At 58.5% G+C, this 5489-nt stretch overlaps 1 pseudogene; it reads left to right on the forward strand.

Annotated features, from left to right (window-relative positions):
• Positions 1 to 5111, forward strand: LOC109454651 (E3 ubiquitin/ISG15 ligase TRIM25; annotated as a pseudogene).
• The last annotated feature ends 378 nt before the right edge of the window (positions 5112 to 5489 follow it).

Raw genomic sequence — 5489 nt, forward strand, 5'->3', positions numbered from 1 at the left:
ATGGGGACCCTCCGAGCAGCTGGTGAAGGGCTAGGGGTGAGGGAGGCCCCTGCACCTGAGTGCCCAAGGATTCTCTTCCTTCCCTCCACAGAGCAGCCAAGCCTCGGGCTCTCCCTGACATGCAGAGAGTTTCACATAAGTACCTGTGCTTCCTGCTTTTCTTCTGAAAAGCCAAGGCATGGCTCCTTTCCATTGTCATGTGACTGTTTTCTGCCATCCACTGTCTTGTCCAGGCTTTGTTCCAGGAATTAGGGCCGGGACAAGGAGAACACAACCTCCAATTTATGCCCCCCCATGGGTTGACCAATGACACAGTCTCTGTGGCCCACGGGCAGATGGCTGCTTCTAAGAGAAGGACTGGGGTACCCTGCAAGTCCCCTCTGCTTCTGCATGGCTTTGCTCTGTCTTCCCAGGGCCAGTCCAGGACCACGTCCCAGCCCTGCAGGCCCCTGCCCAGCCCTCAAGCCCTCCTGAAGGCCAGCTCCCGATCCGTGCCAGCAGCAATTTCTGCTCGTTGGAGAACCAAGTGGTCTGTCCCACTTGCCTGGAGGAGTTCCACATCCCAGTCACCAGCGCCTCTGGACACAACTTCTGTATGACCTGCCTCCAAGCGTTCTGGGACCACCAGGCTACCGTGGGGGAGACTATTGTCCCCAGTGCCGGGAGAGCTTCCCCTCCAGGCCGCGCCTCTGCAAGAATGTCGTCCTGGAGGAGATGGTGACCTGCTTCACCCAGGCCAAGGGCCAGACCTTGGGGCCCTCTGGCAACCTGGCAGGGCCCAGGGACATGCCCTGTGACTTGTGTTCCCCTCAGAAGCTCAAGTCAGTCACGTCACGCCTGGAGTGCACGGCCTCCCTGTGTGAGAAGCACCTGTGCAGCCACTTTGAGGACCAGGTGTTCCAGGACCACCAGCTGCTGGAGCCCGTGTGGGATCTTAAGAGCTGCTTGTGCCAGAAGCATCGCAAGCTGCGGAGGCTATACGGCTGCATGGAAGGCTGCTGCGTGTGCGGGACCTGCCTGCTGGAGGAGCACGAGAACCATGACACCATCCCCCTGGGGAGGAGCGAGCCCCAGGGAGGTGAGGCTGGCGGGTGGGGGAAGGAGCCTGGGATCTCGTGGTGGTTCAGAGTCTTTCTCTGAAGGCGGGAAAAAAGCCTTTTGCAAGCCCCAGGCACACCTTTCCTGGGAGGAAAATTCTGGAGGCATTAAAGTGATGGTCATGAGGGTCATGCTGGGCGATGAAACAGTGCTGGCATGTTAAATGAATAAGGATCCAAAATGGCACGTGTGAGTCCTGTGTTCAGTTTCTTGCACAGGAAAAAGGTGGAAAGAAAACATATCAAAATACAAACATGTCATGTTAGGTTGGGCGAGTCCCCTTTTCTCTGTTTTCAAATTTTGTTTAATATATTTGTATTGCTTTTTACAATGGAATACTTAGAAGTTAGACATTCTGTCATGTATATTCTGTAACAGGCCTATTCCAATAGAGCCACCCGTTAACGGCCCATGGCAAGGGCTTGTGCTGGAATGGAAACCAGCTCATCACACTGTTGACATCGGCTGGCACTTGCTTCTCAGTGAAGGAAGCAGCAGTGTGTTGATTTACCATCTGGCACGAGCTTCTTATTTTTTTGTGGGTCAGCGACAGTTCACGTACAGGCACTTGGAATAGCACAGTTCTATAATATATTGCAAAACATGAAAATGCCCATTGCTGGAATAGGGGAGACTAAAGCCTTGTGGAGGACTTATGCCTGGCAGCAGCTGCCCCGGGGAACCCAGGGCTCCATATCTGGGGTGCCCCTCCTTGACCCACTGCCTGGTAGGCCTTTCAAGGCCCTTCTTGTGATCGGAAACCCATGGTCCTCACAGCAGAGAACCTGACTCCTAAGAATGGGGGGAGAGGTACTCGGGGAGTGAGAGACCGAGAGGAGAGGGGAGGACCCTCAGTCAGCTACCCTTCAGCTCTGGTCTTTCTCATTCTCATTGAAACCATTGAAGAATGTAAGTGATACGTCTCTTCTGGGCTTGAACATGCGGCTGCTCAGAGAAGGGCTTCTCCTCCTAGGTCATCTGTCAATCAGGGGCCCTCCCCCCCCCCACCCCAGGTGGAGGTGCGGCAGGTCCAGGCCAATGTGGAGAACCAGATGCTGATGGTCACCTCCGACAGCCAGAAGGGCCGGGGGCAGGTGGCCTTCCTCTAGGAAGGGTGGCCCACCGCGCCCTCAGCCCAGGCTTCCCCAGCGCCCTGCATCAGGCTGGGGGGACGCTCAGGGCTGGGAGTGGATGGTGTGGGGCCAGGCCGACACTCAGGGTGTCTGGGCCGGCTCTGAGCCATGACAATAAGGGTACGGGAGTGGGGCTCAGATGACTCTTTATGCCCCCTCCTCTCCAAACCCCCAGAAATTGATCCAGACAACACGGGATGAGGTGAACTACTGCTTCTCAGAAATCATCCAGGAGGTCAAACAGCTGCAGGGGAAGGTCTTGGATTTTGTGGACACAGAGGAGGCAGCTGCCCTGGGGAAGCTGGGCCGTTCCATTCAGCAGAGCCACAACCTGCTCCTAAAGCTGGAGGGGGACAGCATCTGTTGTCCACTTCCCTACCTTGGGGAGCCCCCCCTGCCAGGTCATCCATCTTGAGCTTACACCAACACCCCTGGCTTCCTCCACCTCAGCGCTCAGCCGTACCCTAAATTTCCTGCCTCCATTTCCCTGGAACCCTAGGATTCTGGGCATCTGACAGTCTAAGTTTCTCCAGACTAAGCCAGGCAGGGCTGGAAGTGAGACCAGAACAATATACGAAGCCTGGACTGAAATCCCTTTTCATTCCTCAGCCCTGGCCTGGCCCTCAGCCTGATCTGGTGCTGCTGCCAGAGGGTACCAGGCAGGGTGGCTGGTGGGGTCAGTGGTGGGGTGAGGGTGGTGGCAGCAGCCTTCTCTGTGGGTGGGTCGCCGCTGCCCAAACCCTGTGCTTGGAAGTCCTAGCACAGCTCTCCTTTCTTCAGCGGCCATCACACCCTTGAGCAGATTTCTGGGGCTATTGCTCACCTTGGCCCACACACACAACAGGGCGCATTTGGCAAAGGTTTTCACTAAGCAATTAAAGGCTCAAAAGACACCCTCCCCCCATAGTTTTCTAAAAATCCACTTTGCTTAATGTGCTCAGCTGTGGCTTTAGCAAAGCCTTAACCTAAGATGTCCAAACAACCAGAAACGGGGGAGAGATGCCCAGGTTTGAAAACGGGCAGCTTCTCCTCCTGCCCCATGGTTCCGGACACCACCAAGCCCCTGGCGTAAGTATCCGGGCCCCGCCCTGCATCAGGAGTTCCCCAGGCTAAAGCACTTCCCAGACCCCATAGAACCCCTGATGGGCCCCAACTGTGAGAAGAAGCACAGCTTCCTCCAGCTGCCAGAGACCCTGGCGGAGCTCTGGAGCCAGCTTTGTCAACCAGCTCCTCCTGCGGGGTTAGTACCTGGTGGCCCAGGGCCACTGGAGATTCTGGGGGTGGGACAGCCCTACAGGGCAGTGGTTGGGGTTCCCGGCACTTGTAGAGAGCCCTGCCTGCCCGCGTGCACCTTCCCCAGGTGACACAGCCTCCAGAAGCCCGTGCCGCTCTCCGAAAGGATGTTGGGCTGTGAGAGTGTCCTCAGCAAAGCCCCTCCATCTCCCCCAGGCATTAAAATGAACTCCTATGAGGTGCTGCCCTTCGCTGTGGACAGGAAAACACTTCTCAAGTGTGAGTCTTCCGTACTGGGGTCTGGCCCCCAGGGTAGGAAGGAAAGAGCAGGGCCCCTGGGTGCCTCCACTTCCCAAGATCCACCTCCATTCAGGTCAGGGCTCCAGAGAGATGCCAGCTCTCTTGCCTTGGGACTGGAGACCTCAAAAGGACGCGGCCTGGGACTCCAAGGCCCTGATAGGAAAGGGAGAAGACTTGTCCTGTCCTACCACTGTGGATGGGGCAAGACCCCACCGACGGCCCAGAGGCAGGCTCTGCACCCTCCCAGGCACTGGGGTGTGGCACAACCTCTGCCCTCAGCTGGCTGGCTGCCAACCTCCCCTGGGCATTAGCCAAGCCAGCTTGGAGCAGCCTGTCCATTTCTTCTTCAGACAATCTCCCTTTTCATTTGGTGTCCCCTCTCCCGGCTGGACTGGGGGCCAAATCCCAATGACTTGTCTGCGATCTCCAGGGTAGAGGTGGTATCACCTTCAGTGAACCCTCTGAGTGACGTCCTCCCTTGCCCTCGACTCTCCCTCAGTCCCTCCATCTGGCATCCTGAATAAATAAAAAAGGGGGACTCTGTTAGGGCCTGGTGAGGTCAGGGAGGAGAACTCGGTCCTCAACTTCTCCAGGAAGGGGGACCTTTGGAGCTCCCAACTCACCCTTCTTCCAGACTCTATCAGGGCCCTTCCCCAGTCCCCAGTTGGAGACTTGAAAGGGGGTGGGGAGTAGAGGGGCCACTCCTAGCAGCTGAGGGTGGAAGCACTTGGAGCCCTCTATGTAAATACCATCAGACTCAGCACCTCCTTCCTCCAGGCCCCCAGGCTCTGCCCTGGGCCGCTTTCCTCCCCTGTCCCGTTCCCTCCTCCCAGCTTACTGCAACATGAACTTCGACCCCGCCACGGCCAGGAGACCCACTCGATGCTGAACCTGGGCACCTTCCTGGAGCCCTACGCCGCGGGCAGCCCGTTCCCCGGCCTCAAGCAGTGGCCGCAGGTGCTGTGCTCGCGCGGCCTGTCCGAGGGCCGCCACTACTGGGAGGCCGAGGTGTGCAACTCGTGGGTGTGCCTGGGCGTCACCTACCGCCGCAGCCCCCCACTCAGCGGCCGCCCACCCTGCAACATCATCTACCTGCTGGGCCGCAACCCCTACTCCTGGTGCCTGGAGTGGGACTCGCTCAAGTTCTCCGTGTGGCACAACAACACGCAGACCGCGCTGCACGGCGGCTACCAACGCACACTCGGCGTGGCGCTCGATTGGAGCGCCCGCTGCCTGTCTTTCTACAGCGTCAGCCTCATCTACCGCTTCCTCGCCTCCTTTCTGGAGCCGCTCTACCCGGCGGTCATGGTCAGCAGCGGGGCCTTGGTCACGCTCAAGCAGGTGTAGGCGGCGGCAAATAAAAGCTGGACTTCAGAGCTGGCTGGGGCGCTGCGGGGAGGGGCACCCGTGAGGGTGGCCGGCCCTCGGGGTCACCTGGCTGGGGGTGAAGGGGTGGGCAGCGAACCTGCCATGCAACCTGCTGGCTAGACTCCACCTGCGGCACCCACCTGCCTGCCCGGTGGCCCTGGGAATCCCAGAAAACAGGCAGACCCATCTGTCCCCACAGCTACAGAAGGCGCTGGACTTTCCCGGGGACTGGGGACAGTCCTGTGGCCTCTGGAGGGTCATTTCTGACCCAGGTGCACAGCCCATCCTCACTCCCAACTGTCCAGAACCAGTCAGAGGCCACTGGCCTTGGTTATCCAGGCTGGTCCTGGTCACTCA

Source organism: Rhinolophus sinicus, linkage group LG15, assembly GCF_036562045.2.
Source record: "Rhinolophus sinicus isolate RSC01 linkage group LG15, ASM3656204v1, whole genome shotgun sequence".
In the NCBI taxonomy this organism is placed as follows: Eukaryota; Metazoa; Chordata; class Mammalia; order Chiroptera; family Rhinolophidae; genus Rhinolophus; species Rhinolophus sinicus.